This window comes from Lithobates pipiens, unplaced genomic scaffold (assembly GCF_037356315.1).
Source record: "Lithobates pipiens isolate NorthernLeopardFrog02 unplaced genomic scaffold, aLitPip1_a1.2 Scaffold_10, whole genome shotgun sequence".
Taxonomy (NCBI): Eukaryota; Metazoa; Chordata; class Amphibia; order Anura; family Ranidae; genus Lithobates; species Lithobates pipiens.
This window is the reverse complement of record NW_027507686.1, coordinates 6,215,179-6,226,851: the sequence shown is the minus strand read 5'-3', so window position 1 is coordinate 6,226,851 and position 11,673 is coordinate 6,215,179.

Here is an 11,673-nt window from a genome sequence, read left to right as displayed (position 1 = left end):
CCAGAACTAGGGGGAGGCTGTAGAGGACTGGTCTGCACAGCCTTCCAGCTTGACTTGAATCTGAACCCTGACCCATTTAACAGACACATGCAATTACCGCGTGTCACAAAACACATTTACCTACACTAGCTGCCCACTAGAGGGGGCTACACTGTTGTAAATGGGTTAAGAAGCGGGTATACCTAATAAAGCAGCCGTCAGAAAACAGTAATTTTTTTTACTTGTCCCAAAGTTTGTGATGCATTATCTCCAGTGATCCACCCACCCCTGGCTGCATGACATAAGCAAGGTGGAAGCCGGTTGAATCAAAATATAAATAAATCTTACTTTGATACCGCAGCAATAGCCCCCCCCCCCCCCCCCCCCACAGCACACTATAATAGATTGCGCTGATATCTTGCGGAGGCTTTCAGCACAAACTTTTTCTAAAGAACTATTCTCGCAGTTAAAAGTATTTTCTCATTACAGATAATGGGATGATGAGATGAAAAATGATCTCAGCCATTCATTATTTTGAAAGCCTCGGGTTGGATTAAGCTATGGTGATTTAAGGGGAATGTCAGCAGTGTCTTGCCGAGCGGGAGGTCCATTTTCCAATCACCGCTAAAGTGGCTGTTAGTGTCATGTACCTATTCTTGTAGATACTTGCACAAAGTTGTTAATTGTATGGTGGAGCTCGGTGCCAATATCATCAGGTCTTGGCTTTTGTCTCCGAGTTCTTAAGGCCAGAAGAAATATGTGGAAGCAAAACAAAAATGATTTATAAAAAGGCTTGTAGAGCGCGTTATGAGTTTCAACCAAAAACCGATTATTCCTCCTTCGTTTTTTAAACTCAGCTATAATTCTGAGGTAGCGGAAAAGTTCTTAACCTCATTTAGACCAGCAGATGCCAACGCTTTCATGGGGCACTGTGATTAGCTGCACTGGGCTGACTTCATTGGGAGTCCATTACACCAGTTCCTGATCATCAGTGGTTGGCTGTGAGTTGACAGCTTGGCCACAGTTTTTGGAAATCGTGCCCCAGAACAATATGCATGTATGCAGTGGCTAGGTGATAAGGCCCACCTGCCCAGAGCCATCACATATATCCATATTGCTGTTACGGGTTAAGCAACGAACAGAGATGTTACCTGTATCTCATGCCCTTGCTGTGGGCACACCCGTGTGTGTTAGTGCATATGCTAAGGTGTGTGTTAATGCGGGTGTGAGTGAGAGTGCACACTAGCTTAGGCACAAAGACCCCTATTTAAAAAAACAGAACTACTGAGGAGGGTGATGGGTGGCCATCAACTCCTGTGCCGTGACCTGACCTGCGTTCTGCTATCCTGTGTTTGACCCAGCTTGTCTTCTGACTGTGCATTATCCAGATCTCCCTTTGCTGACCTTGGCTCTTATCCTGACTACACCTGCTGTCCTGGTATATCTGCTTCCCATCTATTATCGACCTTGGCCTGGACTTTGACCCAACTCCTACTTATGAATTGGTAACTCTGCTAACCATCTATTTTCAACTTTGGCCTAGAATTTGACCCTGCTCCTGTTTCTGAATTAGTACCATTGCTGCCTATATGTTATCGATCTTGGCTTGGACTCTGACCCTGCTCCTGCTTCTGAATTGATTCCGGTGCTGCCCATCTATTATAGACCTTGGCCTAAACTTTGACTCTGCTCCTGCTTCATAATTGCTACCTCTGTTGCCCATCTATTATAGACCCTGGCCTGGACTTTATCCCTGCTCCTGCATCTGAATTGGTACCTTTGCTGTCCATCTATTATTGACCTTGGATTGGACTTTGACCCTGTTTCTATTTCTGAATTAGTACCCATGCTGCCTGTATGTTATTGACCTTGGCTTGGATTTTTCTTAGACCTCACTCCTGCTTATGAATTGATAGCTTGGCCTGGGATTTGACCCTGCTCATCTTTTGAATTGGAACCATTGCTGCCTGTATGTTATCAGCCTTGGCTTGTACTCTGACCCAGCTCCTGCTCATGAATTTTTACCTCTGCTACCCATCTATTATCAACCTTGGCCTGGAATTTGACCCTGCTCCTGTTCCTGAATTGGTATTGGTATTCGGAATTGGTACCTCTGTTTCCCATCTTTTATAGACCTTGGCCTGGGCTTTGACCCTGCTCCTGCATCTGAAGTGATATCTTTGCTGTCCATCTATTATTGACCTTGGCTTGGACTTTGACCCTGTTCCTGAATTAGTACCCCTGCTGCCTGTATGTTATCGACCTTGGCTTGGACTTTGACCCTGCTCCTGCTTCTGAATTGGTTTCTGTGTTGCCCATCTATTATAGACCTTGAACTGGACTTTGACCCTGCCCCTGCTTCTGAACTGCTCCATCATCTGCCTGTCTGTTATCAACCTTGGCCTGGACTTTAACCCTACTTCTGTTTCTGAATTGGCACCACTACTACCCATCTGTTATCTTTGGCCTGGACTTTAATCCTGCCACTGTTTCTGAATTGGTACCTAGGCTGCTCATCTATTATCGACCTGGCCTTGACCCTGCTCCTTCTTCTGAATTGGTACCTCTGCTAATTGTCCGTTATTGACCTTGGCTTGGACTTTGACCCAGGTCCTGCTTCTGAATTGGTTCCTGTGTTCCCCATCTATCAGTTCTGGCCTTGGACTTTGACCCTGCTCCTGCTTCCGAATTGGTACCCTGACCCAGGTTGATGGCCATGCTGTTCCAGACTATAATTCTTTTCCTTTTGCATGCAAACTCCTATGCTGACCTATGGTCTAGTTTCCTGTGCAGACCTAGTCTGAGCATTCCCAGCAGCACAACAGTTCCCCGACTGTCTCCTGATCTTCCCTACAGGAGACAAAATGCAAGTTGTACCTTGACTCTGTAGCGTGACTTAAAAGCCTGGACAACCAGAATTTAGGCTTGCTGTGCACAGCTGGTGTAGGAAACACTTCCAGTAATGTAAATTCCTGTCTGTGTGACTGGCTCACTGATTTTGACAGATGTCTGTACTGAAATACAAGTACATTTTAAGCATCCTCCGCAATTAGAATTTCATATTTGGTTTTCCTAAGGGTTAACTACTTCTAAACTTTCCTCATTAGAAGGCTGACAGGTGGTTATAATGAACACAGACCCTCCCATTCAGAAAGTTTGTTAAAATCCTTGCAATGCTTATAGATCACCCAGGAGGGGCTTGTTTTTTTCTCAACAAAAAAGTTACACTAAAGCAGAGGAAATCCTTGCTAGACATGTGAAAATTTGTTTTAGTTCTGAATTCATTTTTAACAAATTTCAACAAATAGAAATATCCGAATTAACAAAAAGCCGTTTAAAGAATTCAAAAATTCGTAACTTTGAAATAAAAAAATGCAAAAATTTAAAACTTTGGAAATTCCAAAATTCGCAAATTAGAAAAAATTCCAAAATGCGAAAATAAAAAAAATCTGAAAATCAGAAATGAACATTTAAAAGAGCTAAAATCGGGACAGTTGAAAACCCGAAAATTCTAAAATCTAAAATAAATGAACTATTACTATCTATTAAATTATAGGTATTGGAATTTCCTTTCAAATTTGTCTGTTAGTGAAAGTAATGAATACGAATTTATCCGAAGTTACAAATGATCTAAATAACAAATGCTGTATCTAAACGAATGGAAAGTAACAAATAATATATAACAATAATAAAAATGTTTTATTATTATTATTATTTATTATTCATTTGTTCTGTTCCATTTGTTTAGATGCGGCATTTGTTGTTTTTGGATAACTTGTAACTTTGAATAAATTTGTATTCGTTATGTTGACTAACAGCCAAATTTGAAAGGAAATTCCAATACCTATAATTGAATAGTTAGTTATTAATAGTTAGCTTTTATTTCGGATTTTCTATCTTATTTTCCAATTTTTGAATTTCCGGATTTACAAATTTTCTAATTTACACATTTTTGAATTTCCAAATTCTCGAATTTACGAATTTTCTAATTTATGAATTTACGGATTTTCGGATTTTCTCATTTTTGAATTCACGCATTTACGAATTTACCTCATAATGAATGAACCAAAAAAAATAAAAAATTTAACTAAAACGAGGTTTTTCCTCTAGGAAATTAAGAGCCCCAGGTGCTGGCTAATGCATATAGCAAATAAAGGTGAGTAGAAAATTCTGGACAGCCGCACTCCGAATGAAATCTCTTATGCCTTTTATTGAAACATCGGGATCACACTGTACAAGCCACAGCAAAGCAATACAGAAACAAACTGACGCGTTTCACACTAAACAAAGTGCTTACTCATAGCTATGTGAGATTTCATTCGGAGTGCGGCTGTCCAGATTTTTATACTCACCGTTATTAGTCCAGGAATAGAGTTGGAGATCCACAAGATGCCCCCCGGAATGTTTTAGGGACAGTATTGCCCATGTAACCCTGCAATTTTCTTCTCCCGGAACATTTGTCCGGCTGTCGAGAGTGGCCAACTAAGACATAATATTCTTCTCTTCCTGTAGGTTACTCTCTGCTTTAGTCATCTATTAAGGCTTGAGGGGGCAATTAAATTTAATTGAAATCAGTGTTTACGATGCAGACAAAAGATTATTTATATTCCGACAGAATAAACATGTAATTGGTTCTAGGTGCTGCGCTGTACACCAATTAATCAAGCCAGCAATTTTCCCAGCGATCCCACTAGCACACCTCACTTGCGTTGCTTTCCTTACAGAGACTACTGAACCACCCACACAAGTCCTAAGAAGGAGCTCACATGTCCCCTTCATTTTCATATATGAACCAAAGTGTTAGGACCGGTTAGGTCGTATACCAACTAGCCTAACAGTAATTCTTTGAGTAATTACCCTTCATGTATAGAGGTCTGCTGTAACGAACAGCCTTGGTAATGTGCCATCTGCTGGTCGTTACTCAGCACTGGATCTCAGGTCCCAACTTCGCCAAACACGGCAAGTCCCCCTCCTAGGGTTGCCACCTCATCCCTTTCAAACCCAACACATGTTAATTAATTACACAGGTTCTGGGGCTAATTTAAAGCGGAGATCCACCCTAAAGTGGAGCTTCCGCTCATTGGAACCCTCCCCCCCTCCGGCGCTACAATTGGCACCTTTCAGGGGCGAGGGGGGGTGCAGGTACCTGTACAGTACAGGTATCTGCACCCACTTCCGGCATAGATATCTGTAGAAGCTACGCCCCTTTCCGCAGAATCTACGCCCCTTTCCGAAGGTCCCCCGCTGTCTGCTGGGAAACACATGGATCCCAGAGACAGCGGGGACCATCCTTATTGCGCAGCGCGACTCGCGCATGCGCAGTAGGGAACCGGGAAATGAAGCCGCAAGGCTCCACTTCCTGATTCCCATACCCAAGATGGCGGCGGCAGCACCCGAGAGACGATCGAGAGATCGGCTTCGGGTGCCGACATCGCGGGCGCGCTGGGCGGGTAAGTGTCATTATTTTAAAAGTCAGCAGCTGCAGTATTTGTAGCTGCTGGCTTTTAAAAAAAAAAAAAAAAACGCGGACTCCCGCTTTAATGCAGGTAAGACACTAAGTGAATTTAATTATCACTTTAATCACCCACAGAACCCGTGTAATTAATATGTGTTCGGTTTTAAATGGATGATGTGGCAACCCTACCCCCCTCCTCAAGAAGGCACATATACAATAATGCCAATGAACATCTAAATGATTCACAGAAGAAAGTGCTGTGGTCAGATGAGACCAAAATGGAGCTCTTTGGCATTAACTTGACTCGCCGGGCTTGGAGGAAGAAAAATGCTGACTATGACCCTCAGAACATCATCCCTACAGACAAGCATGGAGGTGAAGACATTTTCCTTTGGAGCTGTTTCTCTGCTAAAGGTACAGGCCGACTTTGCCGTATTGAGGGGCCAATGGATGGGGCCATGTATTGTCAAATCTTGGATGAGAACCTACTTCCCTCAGCCAGAACACTGAAGATGGGCCATGGATGGGTCTTCCAGCATGACAATCACCCAAAACATACCGCCAAGGCAACAAAGGAGTGTCTCAAGGAGAAGAGCATTAAGGCATCTCCAATCCTTAATCCCATAGAACATTTATGGAAGGAGCTGCCAAGTGACAGCCAAGAAACCTCAAGGATTTAGAGAATATCTGTTAAGAAGAGAGGACCAAAATCCCTCCTGAGATGTGTGCAAACCTGATCACCACCTACAAGAAACGTCTGAGCTCTGTGCTTGCCAACAACGGTTTCTCCACCAAGTACTAAGTCATCTATGATAAAAATTATAGACCCTTCATTTCTTTGTAAGTGAGCAAACTTACACAATCTGCAGGGGATCAAATAAATATTTTCCCCACTGTATATATTCAGTGGCAAGAAATGTATGTAAACCCCTTGGAATTAATTGGATTTTCTGCAGTAATTTGCCATAAAATGTGATCTGATCCTCATCTAATCACAACAATAGTCATACACAATGGGGTTGATTTGCGAAAACTGGAGAGTGCAAAATCTGCTGCAGCTGTACATGGTAGCCAATCATCTTCTATCTTCATCTTATTCAAGTAACCACTTCCCCACTGGGTGGACGTCCATGTACGTCCTTGACTTTCCGTGGTTATGCCGGGATGATGGTTGCAGCTACAGGCATCATCCCGGTATCTTTTTTTTTTTTTCAGCCAGAGATTCTCTTTAATGTAAAAGCCATCCTAGCACTTAATTAGCCCTGTAGCGCCTATCTAGGAGAGCACTGCATTTATATTTTAGAAAACTTTGGGTTATATATATTGTGTTTATGCCTTAAAATTCATTCAAGTGTGTTTTTTCCCCAAAAAAAGTGTGTTCGAAAAAACGCTGTGTAAATACCGTGCGACATAAAAAATTGTAACACCCACCATTTTATTCTCTAGGGCCTCTGCTTTCAAAAAATAAATAAAATAAAGAATAATATATATGTAGCGCCCCCCTGGATCTCCTGGGAGCAAGAAGGTTCCTCCAGAGGCAGGGAGCGAGCTTACATTCACCCCAGGGCTGAGTCCATAGCTATAAAGGGAAGTGTGACGGATCCAATCCCACACTCCGATTGAATGCTTCCGTCAGTATACCGCTTCCTAAGTCTGAATATAGATATCAGATATTCCAGCTAAGCAAGCACAAAACAAGATGACACTTGCTTAGCTGCTCAACATGGACTGATTTATTAGAACCAAAAAGGCAAGTATTTATAATACAGTAGAAGACTAAAACCTAACCTAATTACCATGAGCTAATTATCTAATCATTGACCCAGACTAGTTGTCTGCGAGATAAGACTTTTCATGGTAAGACTGACTATTCAATATACATTACCATAAACATAAACACAGGGTTAATTAGCACAACAACAATGTGTGGAATACTCTTACAAGCCAGACTAGACTCATTTAAACAACAGATAGGTGGCTGGAGTTGATAACATTAGCATCTAACAGTTTGTGTCCCAACAGTGTGATTCAGTCTATTGCTAATATGGCAAATACATATCCAGAGTCTGTGTGTCTTGCGGGGGACATGGATCTAAATCCAAGTAACACCACCTCAGGCATCCCCAGGCATACAGCTCACAAAGAGCACCGTTCCCCCAAATGCGAGGGCCCATAATTGCAAGGCAAGAGGCTCACATTCTGTCCCCTCCAACAGCCTCTGTCCTGGCTAGGTCTGTCACAGGAAGTTAGAACAGAATTTAGGCGCCAGTCACTTTAAGTATTTTTCAATGATTTAATGAGAACTTAGTAGGAGAGAAGGTTAGGGGAAGTTTCAGAATGTCTGAATGGACACACAAAGCATTGGCTCCCTCTGCTGTCAATCAAAGCCAGTGAGCTAATGCGGAGACAGAGGGGGGAGCGGGGGCGGGCCAGGCCGCGGCTTCGTGTCTGAATGGACACACAAAGCATTGGCTCCTTCTGCTGTCAATCAAAGCCAGTGAGCCAATGCGGAGACAGAGGGGGCGGGGGCGGGCCAGGCCGCGGCTTTGTGTCTGAATGGACACACAAAGCATTGGCTCGCTTGGCTCAGGTGCCCCTGTGGGGGCAACTCAACAGGAGGGAGGGGCCAGGAGCACCGAAGAGGGACCTGAGAAGAGGAGGATCTGTGCAAAAACAGAGCAGGTAAGTATAAGATGTTTATTATTTTGAAACAAAAAAAAAAAAACGAGACTTTAGTATAACTTTAACCACTTCAGCCCCGGACCATTTTGCTGGCCAAAGACCAGATCACTTTTTGCGATTTGGCACTGCGTCGCTTTAACTGACAATTGCGCGGTCGTGCGACGTGGCTCCCAAACAAAATTGACGTCCTTTTTTTCCCACAAATAGAGCTTTCTTTTGGTGGTATTTGATCACCCCTGTGTTTTTTATTTTTTGCGCTATAAACAAAAATAGAGCGACAATTTCGAAAAAAATGCATTATTTTATACTTTTTGTTATAATAAATATCCCCCAAAAATATATAAAAAACATTTTTTTTCCTCAGTTTAGGCCGATACGTATTCTTCAACATATTTTTGGTTAAAAAAAATCGCAATAAGCAATTATTGATTGGTTTGCGCAAATGTTATAGCGTTTACAAAATAAGGGATCGTTTTATGGCATTTTTATTAATTTTTTTTTTTACTAGTAATGGCAGCGATCAGTGATTTTTATCATGACCTGCGACATTATGGCGGACACATTGGACATTTTTGACACATTTTTGGGACCATTGTCATTTATACAGCAATCAGTGCTATACAAATGCAGTGATTCCTGTGTAAATGACACTGGCAGTGAAGGGGTTAACCAGTGGGTGGCAGTGTAGGGGTTAAGTGTTCCTAGGGGTGTGTTACTAACTGTGGGGGGGGCTGGGCTTTCTTTTAGTGAATACTGATCTCTGCTCCAATCACATGGAGCAGAGATCAGTGTCACTTGTTGCTAGGCAGAACTGGGAGATGCTGTGTACAATGGCATCTCCTAGTTCAGCCACCCCTGTGAGACGATCGCGGGTATGCCCGCGGCGATCGAGTCCGCGGGACACCGAGACCGGACTCACGGGGGTCCCGACCGGCGACGGCGGCGCGCTCGCGATGGCAGGGCAGCAAATTTAAAGGTACGTACAGGTTCGCCCATTTGCCTGCCCGTGCCATTCTGCCGACGTACATCGGCGTGCGCCGGTCGGGAAGTGTGGTTAAGGTTTGACACTAAAACCTGGAAGCTGATTGGTTTCTATGCAGAAGCTGCAACATATTTTGCACTCTCCAGTTTTTGTTCATCCCGGAGCTCAGCCTTATTAAATATGCCACTAAGTTGTCTTAAATGGAAAAAAAATAAAATAATTCCAGTTAAATAAAAAATAAAAAAAATCTCCTGTAAAGTAATGGGTTGACGAAGGCAAATTGAAGCCCTCGCTGTATAATGGACGGCAACACGGAGAATAAAATCAAACAGAACGCCATAGCGGAGGTTTCATTTGACGGTTCTCTAACACCGGCATGGTTATTTCATCTGACTTTGTGCTGCAATGACATCTGTTATAGCGGGCGAAATGGGAATGTTTAAATGTAAAGTGGGTTTTGCTGTTCCCCCCCACTGTTCGGCTGTGGCGGCTAATAGCAAAAAAAATAAAAAAATGAGAAGCTGATCTGAAAAGTGCATTTTAAAAGAAGCTGAACTAGCCTGGCACCAATCTGGGGGCTTGCCACGCTCCACTGTGTTAATGTAATCCCCTGCTAGGTGACTCCGAACTTTTTACATCAAACTTTTCAAAAGAAGGTAACGGGGATTTGTTTCTTATTCTAAACTTTGCCTTAAAGGAAGAATGAAGTGGATACTTATTAAAGTGATATTAAAGCGGAGTTCCACCCATATAGAAGTCAGCGGCTACATAAAGTATATCTGCTGACTTGTAATAATCGGAGACACTCCCCCGTCCCACGGTCCAGCGATACGGGCGTTCGCAAGCCCCGCTCCTCTACCTCTCTTCTCCGCAGCGCCGGCATTCTGACTGTGGCCTCCCAGCTGGGCATGCACTGCGCATGCGCGAGCCCTGGGAAGGGGAATTACCTTCCGGCGCCGCGGAGCCCCGGGAGGAAGTGGGAGCTGGATGCCTCTAAAAAGAGAGTATCTGCTCCTCCCCCCTCCCCCAAAAAAAAATGGCATTCCAGGGGGTCACCTTCACTTAACCACTTCCCGACCAGCGCACGACAATATACGTCGACAGAATGGCATGGGCAGGCATATTGGCGTACATGTACGTCCAATATTCAATGCCGCCCTGCCATCGGGAGCGCGCCGCCGGCGGCGCGCTCCTGCGCTGGGCGGGACCCCCGTGAGTCCGGTCGCGGGACCCGCGGACTCGATCGCCGCGGGCATCCCCGCGATCGTCTCACGGAGCGGCCGAATGGAGGAAATGCAGAGTAAACAGCATTTCTCCATTCTGCCTAGCAACTAGTGACGCTGATCTCTGCTCCATGTGATTGGAGCAGAGATCAGTGTTCACTAAATGAAAGCCCAACCCCCCCCACAGTTAGTAACACACCCCTAGGAACACTTAACCCCTACACTGCCACCCACTGGTTAACCCCTTCACTGCCAGTGTCATTTACACAGGAATCTCTGCATTTATATAGCACTGATTGCTGTATAAATGACAATGGTCCCAAAAATGTGTCAAAAATGTCCGATGGGTCCCCCACAATGTCGCAGTCACAATAAAAATCGCTGATCGCCGCCATTACTAGTAAAAAAAAAATAATAAAAAATTATTAATAAAAATGCTATAAAACTATCCCTATTTTGTAAACGCTATAACTTTTGCGCAAACCAATCAATAATCGCTTATTGCGATTTTTTTTACCAAAAATATGTAGAAGAATACGTATCGGCCTAAACTGAGGGAAAAAAAGTTTTTTATATATTTTTGGGGGATATTTATTATAACAAAAAGTAAAAAATAATGCGTTTTTTTCAAAATTGATCAAATACCACCAAAAGAAAGCTCTATTTGTGGGAAAAAAAGGATGTCAATTTTGTTTGGGAGCCACGTCGCACGACCGCGCAATTGTCAGTTAAAGCGACGCAGTGCCGAATCGCAAAAAGTGGTCTGGTCTTTGACCAGCAAATTTTTTCCGGGGCTGAAAGTGGTTAAGTGAGTTGTAAAGGCAGAAGCTTTTTTTTTTTTATCTTAACCACTTAAGCCCCAGACCAATATGGGGCGGCACAGTGGTGTAGTGGGTAGCACTCTCACCTAGCAGTAAGAAGGGTCGTTGGTTCAAATCCCAACCACGACACTACCTGCCTGGAGTTTGCATGTTCTCCCTGTGCCTGCGTGGGTTTCCTCCGGGTACTCCGGGTTCCTCCCACACTCCAAAGACATGCAGGTAGGTTAATTGGCTTCTGTCCAAAATTGGCCCTAGTATAAGAATGGGGACCTTGGATTGTGGGCTCCTTGAGGGTAGGGACTGATGTGAGTGAGCAATGTACTGGGATAGGGACAATTGTAGACACCTCACTCAGGTTGAACTGGATGGACTGGTGTCTTTATTCAACTTTACTAACTATGTAATATGCAGCTAAAGGACCAGGCCCCTTTTTGCGATCGGGCGCCGCGTAGCTTTAACTGACAATTGCGCGGCCGTACGACGTGGCTCCCAGACAAAATTTACCTCTTTTTTTTCCCCCACAAATAGAGC